Below are 12,820 nucleotides of genomic sequence, written 5' to 3' on the forward strand. Positions count from 1 at the left end.
GAGCGAGAGAGAGACAGACATGTAGTCTTCCCCACCATCACTGCAAGGTCGTCTGCGCCAAAAGCACACCGGCGTGTTTGGCTGCCTCTGCATTAGACGCATTAACACATGCACACATCTGAAGAGTGAGGGGAGGTAGTGAAAACGAAGTACGAGGATATATAGCATGAATGAAACACATGCGGAGGGAAAGGTACTCGTACTTGCTTCCGCGACTGCCCACACGTCCCACATGCTCGACAATGAAGGGAGAGGGGAATGAAGGGAGGAATCACACGGCTCCTTCAAGGCAACAGATGTAGTGTGTATGTCAACTCATTGAGGGTCAAATTCTCCAGTTTCTTTGTAATTCTTGTGTGCGAAGTCTGGCTAAAATGTTAGCGGTCTCGACTATGACTTCATTATCAAATGACATCGCGCTCAACCAATGTAAGAAAGAATAACCCTAATTTTCGTCAATATAGGCTAAATGCTAAATAATAATAATACACTGACTGACAGAGCAAATGCAACACCAAGAAGGAGTGGTCAGAACTTTATGCCAATTGCAGGGTAGACTGACGTCACTGAGGTATGCTCATGATGTGAAATGCGCCGCTGTGCTGCGCACGTAGCGAACGATAAATGGGACACGGCGTTGGCGAATGGCCCACTTCGTACCGTGATTTCTCAGCCGACAGTCATTGTAGAACGTGTTGTCGTGTGCCACAGGACACGTGTATAGCTAAGAATGCCAGGCCGCCGTCAACGGAGGCATTTCCAGCAGACAGACGACTTTACGAGCGATATGGTGATCGGGCTGAGAAGGGCAGGTTGGTCGCTTCGTCAAATCGCAGCCGATACCCATAGGGATGTGTCCACGGTGCAGCGCCTGTGGCGAAGATGGTTGGCGCAGGGACATATGGCACGTGCGAGGGGTCCAGGCGCAGCCCGAGTGACGTCAGCACGCGAGGATCGGCGCATCCGCCGCCAAGCGGTGGCAGCCCCGCACGCCACGTCAACCGCCATTCTTCAGCATGTGCAAGACACCCTGGCTGTTCCAATATCGACCAGAACAATTTCCCGTCGATTGGTTGAAGAAGGCCTGCACTCCCGGCGTCCGCTCAGAAGACTACCATTGACTCCACAGCATAGACGTGCACGCCTGGCATGGTGCCGGGCTAGAGCGACTTGGATGAGGGAATGGCGGAACGTCGTGTTCTCCGATGAGTCACGCTTCTGTTCTGTCAGTGATAGTCACCGCAGACGAGTGTGGCGTCAGCGTGGAGAAAGGTCAAATCCGGCAGTAACTGTGGAGCGCCCTACCGCTAGACAACGCGGCATCATGGTTTGGGGCGCTATTGCGTATGATTCCACGTCACCTCTAGTGCGTATCCAAGGCACGTTAAATGCCCACCGCTACGTGCAGCATGTGCTGCGGCCGGTGGCACTCCCGTACCTTCAGGGGCTGCCCAATGCTCTGTTTCAGCAGGATAATGCCCGCCCACACACTGCTCGCATCTCCCAACAGGCTGTACGAGGTGTACAGATGCTTCCGTGGCCAGCGTACTCTCCGGATCTCTCACCAATCGAACACGTGTGGGATCTCATTGGACGCCGTTTGCAAACTCTGCCCCAGCCTCGTACGGACGACCAACTGAGGCAAATGGTTGACAAAGAATGGAGAACCATCCCTCAGGACACCATCTGCACTCTTATTGACTCTGTACCTCGACGTGTTTCTGCGTGCATCGCCGCTCGCGGTGGTCCTACATCCTACTGAGTCGATGCCGTGCGCATTGTGTAACCTGCATATCGGTTTGAAATAAACATCAATTATTCGTCCGTGCCGTCTCTGTTTTTTTCCCAACTTTCATCCCTTTCGAACCACTCCTTCTTGGTGTTGCATTTGCTCTGTCAGTCAGTGTAATAATAATAATAATAATAATAATAATAATAATAATAATAATAATAATAATAATAATAATAATAATAATAATAATAATAATAATATCCTCAAAAGCCAAAGTAAAGTAACCTGGCATTAAATAATTATGATTATCAGAGACGCAAGGCCGTTTGGAAAACCGTTCCTATGAAGTTATTGTCAGCGCTGATCAAATAATTAAATGCCATATATTGGGGTGGGATTACATCGTGCACACTTCTTCGCAATTAAATTACAGTTAATTAAGTGTTTTCCTTGATTAGGAAAAGCTGGTATAGCCAGAACGTTTAACCATAGAAATATCTTAATCAGTTCCCGAATAAAATGAAGTTGGGAGTGACCTCTGAGTGCACAACGTCGCAAACCACACCTCCTGGAAGACGAACAAACAAATGTGACGTTGCCTTGGTTACTTCTCCTTCATCCTTAGGGTTGACCAAAATATTCGCCCAAACGTTAGGCCTACCTGTTTCCTTTTCCACCCGGATTTCTTGTGATCGCTACTGTACTAGCAATAAGTCAACTCAGTTTCGAACGAGGTCTCTCTGCAAGAAGTTAATAATAAATTAGGCTTATCAGTTCTGCGGTTTGATATTTTGAAACTTTATTAGAACAGTTTTTCATTATTTATTTGTAATCGAATGAATTATTATAACCGAGACTTCGGTATCGATTAAAGAGTATAGTTCTATAGTTACTAAAAAATGAAAGTAATTAAAGTTAAGTTCGAACATCTAAGTGGTGCATGGTTGCCAGTTGAGCAGCTCAGCCGTTAAACCACGGCTATTAAAAACTATTTTTAATAATCTTAAGACAACGAATAATCCCTTTGTTTATATACCTTGACGATGTCCGACTCGTTGGCTGAATGGTCAGCGTACTGGTCTTCGGTTCAGAGGGTCCAGGGTTCGATTCCCGGCCGGGTCGGGGATTTTAACCGTTATTGGTTGATTCCGATGGCTCGGGGGCTGGGTGTTTGTGCTGTCCCCAACATCCTTGCAACTCACACACCACACTTAACACTATCCTCCACCACAATAACACGCAGTTCCCTACACATGGCAGATGCCGCCCACCCTCATCGGAGGGTCTGCCTTACAAGGGCTGCACTCGGCTAGAAATAGCCACACGAAATTATTTTTTTTTAACTTGACGATACTGTATATCGCATTACTTCTACGTGTTATAATTAAATTTATATTATTTATTCATAGGTTCTTACATTTTATTTGAGGGGCCCCGAATTTTATTTTGGTAGCGGGGGCGCGTATCGCATTCTTTACACTCTTGCCTAGTGCTACTGCAAAATGGCGAATGAAAGTGGTGCCTTTAATATGGAATTGTTTATTGAAGAGGTACGCAACTTACCAAACATTTGAGACTATACAACTGCTCCTTATAGCAAAGGCGAAAGTTCCTGTTTTCTATAATAGGATGAATCCAATAAACTCTTCGTCGACGTAACAAAAACCACAGAACTGCTTCCTCTTCGAAATCCATTTCAGTACTGTTTACTTACGGGTGTAGAGTGGACGGAAAGTTTGTGATCGATACGAACTTCAAATAACCCCAAAGAACCACGTAATTGTGTTGAAGAGTAGCCGATTGAAACCACAGCTGAATCACTCAAGAACCATCGTTTTGTAGTTGCAAAGTGGGACATGTGAACGAAGCCTTAGTTGAGAAGGATGTTCATACTGGGCTTCATAAATAACCTGGGTCAATACAATCAATCAATCAATCAATCAATCAATCAATCAATCAATCAATCAATCAATCAATCAATCAATCAATCAATCAATCAATCAATCAATCAATCAATCAATCAATCAATCAATCAATCAATCAATCAATCCTCGCATACATACATACATACATACATACATACATACATACATACATACATACATACATACATACATACATACATACATACATACATACATACATACATACATAGTTACTTGAGAGAGAAAGAAGCGTTTTAATTAAAGATATTTTAGTTATAGAGTCATGGCCAGTGAGCAAACGTAGGTTAGTGAAAAATTATTTTAAACATTTCTTACGTTTCACGAACTCAATTGTATTTGAACAACTATTTTTAAAAAAAAGTTTTGTTCACATTATTATTTTGTTTACTTATGTACGTCATACACAACAGCCATCGATTTAAGGATGTATCTCACATGTAATTAAAAAACTAATTTACATTTGTAATATGATTACTCAAAGCATGAGCTATTACTCTCATGTTATGGGGCATGCTGAGAATAAACGGAAAGAATACATACATACATACATACATACATACATACATACATACATACATACATACATACATACATACATACATACATACATACACTGAAGAAAATGGAAATTGTAACACCCAGAAGGAGTGGTGCTACATTGCTGCAATTGAACATGCAGGGCGAGTGTTCGGTTGTGATTCGATGCTTACACTTTCAAGTCCCTCTGAAAGCAAGTTTGGACAACAATCAATACAGGATGTGCCCACCACGAGCTGCAATACATTGATGAATTCGTCGAGGCATGGAGTCAATAAGGCCCTGGATCGCTTCCTGAGGAATTGTGGCCCATGCTTGCTGCGCTGCACGGGTCAGTTGTTCCAGAGTTGTGGGTGGCTGAGGCCGGTTGGCCAGTTGTCGGCCCATCATGTCCCACACATGCGCAATAGGACTGAGGTCCGGGGATCTGGCGGGCCATTCTAAGGTTGTGATGTCGTGAAGAGCTTCTCTGGAGATGCGTGCAGTGTGAACCCGGGCATTGTCCTGCTGAAACATCCCATTAGCAATGTTTGCCATCATAGGGACAACCACTGAATTGAGTACCCTATCAACGTACTGTCGAGCAGTCATAGTGCCCTCAACAAGCACTAATTGATATTTCACATTAAAGCCAATAGCTCCCTATACCGTAATGCTTGGTGTTGGCCCTGTGTGCCTCTCGACAATAAGATCTCTCCCCGGTACGTCGGCGCACACGATTCCGGCGATCACTGCGGGCAAGACAGAAGCTCGATTCATCACTAAAGACGACCCCATGCCATTTGTCAACCCACGCCGATCTTTCTCGACACCAGACCAGCCTTACACGTCGCTGTTGTGGGGTCAATGGAACACCTTCTGCAGGGACACGGGCTCGAAAGCCTGCTCCACGCAGGCGATTACCAACTGTTTGTTGTGTAACGTGGGGTGCAACAGCTACTCGAATTTGCGCTGCTGTTGCATGGGGTTCCATCCGGGCCATCCGAATGATGCGGCGATCCTCTCTCACAGTTGTCTGTCGCGCTGGGCCTGTGCCAGGTCTACGAGTGTGGGTACCTTCATTTGACCACTGCTGCCATACACGTTGTACCGTAGATGCCTGTCGGTCAACACATGCAGCGACAGTCCTTAGCGATAATCCAGACTCACACAGCCCAATTATCTGAGCCCTCTCAAACGGCGACAGTTGTTGATAGCGTGCTCTTCTCTGTTGTCGAGGCATGTTTGACGGGCAACAGGTCACTGCACAGACTGCAAGTCAACTACGCTACACCGGAGTCCGTATACTGGAGTTGATTCCTCCGCGACCAATCACATGGGGAGACCTGTAGCAACAATCCAATGGGTCTGAAACTTTGATCGTTTACTTACCTACATGGCATCGTTCCATGTCTTGAAAATCAACACAAACGACCAATGCCTTCATGGTGTTGCAATTTCCATTTTCTTAAGTGTACATACATACATACATACATACATACATACATACATACATACATACATACATACATACCCACTGTTGGAGTCCTGAATATAGTTTCCCGTGGTTCCCATTTTCGCACCACGCAAGTGCTTCAGCTCTACCTCAGTTAAGGCCACGCTCGTTTTCTTCCTATCCCTACCAATGCCCTATGCCATCGTCGCCAATCGAACGGTCTGCAATGTAAAACCAGTGGTAAAAGGAAATAATTAAAAAACTTCATTATCGATTGCTATACCTTTCAGCGCTCAATCTGCAAGCTCTGTGAATGAACTTATACTAGGGCTGTGCCTTAATCAAAGCCACGGCCGCTTCCTTCTCAGTCCTAGCCCTGTCCTATCCCACCGTCGTTAAAAGATCTGAGTGCGACGGTGCGACGTTATAACACATTAAAAGTCCTTTAATGTACTGGGGTCTTACAGGAATCATGTAAAAGGAATGTAAAATATTTCCTTCGATATTGCTTTTACGAAGAAATATTGTAGAATAAAAAGGGTTTTAATGTGACTATAAGCAACTCATGTCTAGTTCTAGATTTCGGTAGGATGAAATTTTGGAATTATCTAGGGACAACCAGGATGTGTGCCCATATATATATACAGTACATTATGTATAAACATCGTATACAGTATATTATTTCTGTTGTAAAGTTTCCTTAATCTACGCGAAATTTAAGTCAGTACGTACCAATTGAGATTTCTTTTCATTCTGGTTTGATGAATTTAGATGCTGTTGTGTTTAAAAAATAGCTTTTCCTAAAAGCATACAGTACGAAACGAAGACAAACTCCATCACGAAAATACTTTTATTCAACACCACTTTTCGGGCACTTACCCTAATTCAATTTTAACCGAAATTGGCACGATTTGAAAGCTCGCACAGATGGATATTCTGAGGTTGTGGCTTTATATTTTCGAGAAATATGTCCCTGTATGTGCGGCGGAAAATCGAATAAAAGTTCCTATCGAGTTTTCTCCTTTCGTCGCTGTTGGACGACTTCTCACAAAAAGCAATGTCGTTTCCGGATTCCGCGTACCGAGGTGCATGCAAAATCACTTCAATTTTTTTCCTAACATATTCCCAAATTTCGCAGATTTCGCCGATCGGCCTGATAAACCTGGTGGGTGTTTCTAGTACCGACTTTGGTGGCTCAAAACTTCCGAAACGCTCGTCCAATTTTAATGTTCTTAATGTCTCTCTAATAGATAGATGGATAGATAGACAGATAGATAGATAGATCATGAACAGGTTATTGACCCAATTAAAGATGATTCAATAAAACATTATGTACAACAAATACACCTTAAATAAATAAAATTAATTTCTTAAAATAATTACCAAGTTTAACTTAAACTAAATCCCATGCCTGGCCTTTGCTGATGACCTGATCTTACTAGCAAACGACATGCAAGGGGCTACTACGCAACTCCGAACACTACACTCATAGCGGCTAAAACAGGTCTACTATCAACGTCGGAAAGACCGAGCTCATTACGAACATCAGAGACGCCCCTACAGAAATGAGAGTCAGAGACACCAAGCATACCAAGAGAGCAAAAACTGTGAAGTACCTTGGAGAGTGGTTTTCAGAAGAACTGAGTAAAATGGTTGCTCTCGAGCATAGGAGAATCAAACTAGACAAGGCCTGCAGAAAACTGTACGCCTCGAAACATTTATCAATGAATGTCAAACTAAGACATTATAATTATAATGCAATAGTCAGACCGTCAATCCTCTACGCAGTCGAGTGCCTGTCTCTAACTAAGAAGATTCCAATAAAAGCCCTCAAAATACAAGAAAAGAAGTTCCTGAGAAGGATAGTAGGACTAAGGATCCTGTCAGACGGAAGGCGATGGTACAAACCAAACCGTGAACTCTATCAACACCATGAAACCCCCACAGACGCCATCAGAAGAAAGCGGCTGGCTTTCTACGGACACCTAGATAGAATGGATTCCCACAGACTCTCCTATAAGATTTTCAAAGTATCTAGCAAGGGTAAAGCCACTGCATTGCTGTGGATCCAGCAGGTAGAGAAGGATCTGGCAGAACTCAATTATTATTATTTATCGATACGGCCACCTGTGCGCCACGTTTACACAATCTTCCTTCTGTCACGCAGACCGATACCCTCCTCTTTACACTCTCGCCAAAGATTCTTGAGTCTTTGACTTCTTCTTCCTCGCTCTTCCATCCAGATGTTCCGTGGCTTCGCATGTTGTCTTCAGACGCATCCCTCATCCCTATATTAATATTTATAATGCAATTATAATTAACAGAAGCAACTACCGTTCAACTAACAAAATCAGACCCTTCCTAACATACTACCTTAGAGAAGCCAACCACAATGAGACGAGGAAATGATCCGAGGAACGCAAAATAGAGTTCAGCAAGAAAATAAAGGAATACTGGGCCAACAGAAAAGGTCAAGGTACCAATAGTAAAAAGCAGCAGCCAAACCTACCATTAAGAACACCAGAAGCGGCAACGATCGAAAACAACAACAACAACAACAACACAGCTAAAGCACAAGCGCCGTGGCCTCAGACGGCCCAAATAAAGTAAAAAACAATAAAAATTAAAATTAAAATAAAATCCCTTTCCTTCATCGTTTCGGTGAACTAAAGTACAATACTTGCAAATCGGCTAAGATACAAGAAGAAAAGAAAGATCCGAAACCGAACGAAATATTTCGATTTCACCCTTTATCAGCATATCGAAAAGAGTCGGCTATTTCTTCTAAAGGTACAACCACATTGAACCACCGAAAATATTCTCACTGAATCGTTCCATTAGGCGGATTTTTAAAACTTATCCCCGTTACGGACCTCCTCCCTTTTAGTTCTTTCCGACAGAAAAAATAATATTTCTCGAAACGGTTCAAATTCCTTATTCCGTTATTCTTTTAGGGCCAAAATACGAATACGGTGCCGGTTTCCTAAAAGGAGAAATTCCTTCTCACGTTTCCCGGAACATACCCTCTCCCGCTATATCTTATAAAATATCAATCTGAAAATGTCCACAACACTTTGATTGCTTAGAATGAAAGGGTTTCAACCTGAAAAAAAATGCATTTTTGATATTTTACCAACAATGTATAGCTTATTTCTACCTCTACAATCTCTATAAGTGTTACAATACAAAATCTAATATAATTTATGCCAGAAAGTACTTCTAACAGTCTTCATTCTGCAGTAGTCACTTTGCTTAGTTCTAAAGGGTTACATTTTGAGTTGTAACATTTTTTCAGATTACAATATAGATAATGTAGACTACACAGCAATTTTCATAGAAATTGTGTAACGAGTGTATTTTTAGAGGCAATGATGTACACTGCTAGGATTATAAACTCTTCTCTTGAGAAGTCACCGAACACAATTATAAAAATCACGCATCGGTCGTATCAGGAAATGGGCACATTCAGAGAGAGCTTTACTTTTTCCAGATGAAAATTTTAGTTCCTGTGCACTCTTTCCAAAGGACTCGCCGTTATCGAGCTATAATTTTTAATTTATTGAGAACTGAGAACTCAGCGCGATGTAACTAATATCTTGTACACAAACATCGATCTTGTTACGACAATAGGGAAAGCTTCAAATCATCTTCACCGGTAACTTACTAACTGTTAATTGCTTATCTATGGTCAATATAACATCTATAGCAATGGTCTGTGCAGTTATGGAAACCTCATGTTCGGCCAAATGTCCAGTTTTCCTGGGCACCTCCAATTTGTTTGTTCTGTTTTTCCTTATGTGCATGTTGTTACTACTTTGGGTGTTCAGTACTTCTTTCATTTAATACTAGCTGATGTACCCGTGCTTCGCTACGGAATTCTACACTGTATACAGAATTCTAGGTCAGGTAGTGTACACCTTGTTAGCAAGATTGCATTAAATTGCATAGCTCATAACTTTACACTAGAAACGCGATGGGGAAGTCACCAAACGTCTTTCACATGTGAAGACTGGGTTAGGGAATTTTCATTGCAATGGTTTGCACGCTTGCCTAACATCAGTCACAATCAGGTTGGGGAGTTTTCATTATAATGGCAGACACTCACTCTCCACCTGCCTTTTTACATCCTCAGAGAGACTATCTTAATGGTTTTCCCAACTGAAATGAACGTAGGTCAATATAATGACGTCAGTAGGAATGGCACGATTAAAAGCACTGCTTTCATATGAAATACTCGGTCAAATGAAAAACCACACATTTTCTCACTTTTAAGCGAACAGTACTACGCTGCCAATCTATGCCCTTTTGCTAATCTGTTTCCTAGGAGTACCTGATGAGTCGGAAAATCTCAATTCACTCTACACTAGCAGCGGAAAAATCTATCGGACTTGGAGGCAATTTTTTCCTCCAAGCCAAAGGAGAAACCCACTCTTCACTGCTAATTTGGAATAAAATGAATGTAGAATTTAATAAAAGTGAAGAGGAAGAAGCTTTTCTTAAGAAACTGTTCCCTTGAGGGTTGAATTTTGAGTTATTTAGTGAATTTTGGTGCTATAATTTGGAATAGCCCTAAATGTTAATTCTAGATCAGGTCACACTAATACTACTAACTGAGTCTCTGCCTTAACTGTGCACACTGGTCATTCATAACAGCGCGTCAGAGTAGGAATCGAATACCTGGAATACTATGATGAACCAGTGTGTTTACGTACCAGCAGTATCAGAAAATGTATGAACCAGAGGCATGCTAAAGAAGAAAGTTTCCTAACTCCCCAGCTATTTCCAGCCAATATTCAGTCATGCTGCTATACTCGGTACACAGCAGTAATCCCATTTATCGGAGTTCAGTGGCAGCATAAGAGACAAAGAGGATCGCAACAAATTATGGTCAACGCAATGTTATTGCTGATCAATGTTATATGCTTTTGATATTCTAGGCCTTCGAATTTAGTTTTCTTCCGGCTCTGAAGTACCACTCCCATCATAGTCGGTACGGTAAAACTGAATAAAACATAAATGATCGGAAATTGTATTCTCTATAACTTTTCGATAGGACTAATAACATAGGTATTCCAGACTCTACCGATTTTCACTAAATTCTGTATGGACTTGGCAACAAAAATACAAAATCATGAATATCTGTGTTATCATAGCCGGTACGGAAAAAATGCATAAATAAGACATAAATGATCGGAAATTTAATTTTATGTAACTTTACTTATGTAGTATTTATCGATAGGACCACTAATAATTAAATTTTAGTTAAATTTGAGAATTAAATTTTAGTTCTTTCCCTAAACTACCCTTTCACTCCGCGTGAATAAAATGTTTTATAGCCTAGATTATAGTGGTTCATCCCATGACTTAACATACCGATTTTCATTAAATTCTCTTCAGCCGTTTTCTCGTGATGCATCTATAAACATACAGACATTACGGAAAAGTAAAAAGTGCATTTCCTTGTTGCTGTGGACATGGCCGATGCAGAAATACCATTATTTACATATTCTGAGCAATGTACAGACAACAATCTTATTATATAGATATAGATTTTGAACTAATGTTTGTTCTGATTCAGTTCATTGATTTCCAATTAAGTATATCTTAACTTAGTGTGATATTTCAATAAATTAAACGCGCCATACTCATCAGTAATTATTAAAAATGTTAATATTGAAGCTTGCACGGTCCGTACTTGTAGACTTGATATGGGCTTCGGGCTTACGCCGTGTCAAGAAAACAAGGTGAAGCTCTTTACATTTCGCAGAGAACTTTGCTCTGCGTCTTCAGAAGAAAATCTCGACTGTTCACGAGGAAGACTTCTACAATAATGAGGGTTTGAATTTAAGAATGCTTTACCGTTGGAGCTGTAGTGGTACACTCATTCGTCACCAGGTGGCTCGCCATATGCTTGCACAGCGCTCCAAGCGGGAGCTGATGACAATATTAAGCTCAAATTAAGATGTTCTGTCATATCGTGTGTGCGTGAGAAGTAACAGAGAGGACATCAGACGAATGTAGTAGAAGAAATAAGTAGAAACTAATCAAATAAAACACAACGAAAACACCAAGATAGAATAGACAAGAAAGTTCTCTGCAAAACATAAAGAGTTTCACCTTGTGTTCTTGACACAGCATAAGCCCAATAGCCCATATCATGTCTACAATTATAAAAAGTTTAAAAATACCAAAGGGGTGAAGGACGAAATCTTCCCACCGGTTTACTAGTCCCAAAATAATCGTGTATTGCCTGATTTTTAATTATAATTTGTGTTAAGTGTCTGTGCGAATTATTCTTTCTCTTCCGCACCATTCTAACATAAGTTACAACAAAGAGTGTTGTACATAAGGAGGGAATGAAACAATTTCAGTCACTTAAATGATAGTGCTGAGTGTTGCCTCGAAAGCAAGTACAGTAACTGCTGAGACGTAAGTCACTAATCAGTGTAAATAACCGACCCATCAACGGCGAGTACTTCCTATTAGTTCTAGCACGGCCAGGTAGATCTACGCTGCTAGATCTACTGACCAGCCAGCTGGACTCGCGCCAATGACAGAGTACCGATATTTCAACACCTCGCATTCTATTCTAGAGTGGATAGAAAATAGGACTTCATTAAGATGAGTTCCAGATTTTCAAGTCCATAAGAATTTAAACAGAAACATAAATGTTTATACATTTATAAATATTGGAGTGTGATTTGATAGAATCTGATGACGGTATTTTAAGAACGAAACATGTCATTCTGTTTTAATTACGTTGTTCCTTTTTCAAGTATAATACTGTTACCATAGTTTTTTTCTTTTTCAGGTACTTTATAATTAAAATTCGTTTCGCCACACTGAAGAAACTAACAGTTATATTTTAAAAAATCATATATGCACAGCTATTTTTGTTTGTGTTATTTTGTTACTTACTTCCAAAATTATATAAATTGATATGGTATTATTTACAGTTTATTTATATTAGCTTGTGTCCTCGCCTTAACTTACATGCAAATAATTATTCTGCTCCTATCATTGTTTTAAAACGGAGATATGCAAACTAATATGGGACGAAGACACGTAAATATATAGCTGTTTGGTTGAGGGCTTTCTTATACACACGTAGTCTCGTGGAATTTTTCATAAGGATAATAACATAGTTTGAGGATCTCTTTAATTAAAGGT

The 12,820-nt window shown here is 41.0% G+C and overlaps 1 protein-coding gene across 1 annotated transcript in view; it reads left to right on the forward strand.

Annotated features, from left to right (window-relative positions):
* The window catches only part of LOC136878871 (toll-like receptor 4), a 314,995-nt gene that overhangs the window by 9,911 nt on the left and 292,264 nt on the right, over nt 1-12,820 (forward strand). The gene's annotated exons all lie outside the window — the stretch shown is intronic.

The sequence above is a fragment of the Anabrus simplex genome, chromosome 8 (genome assembly GCF_040414725.1).
Source record: "Anabrus simplex isolate iqAnaSimp1 chromosome 8, ASM4041472v1, whole genome shotgun sequence".
NCBI classification, from domain to species: domain Eukaryota; kingdom Metazoa; phylum Arthropoda; class Insecta; order Orthoptera; family Tettigoniidae; genus Anabrus; species Anabrus simplex.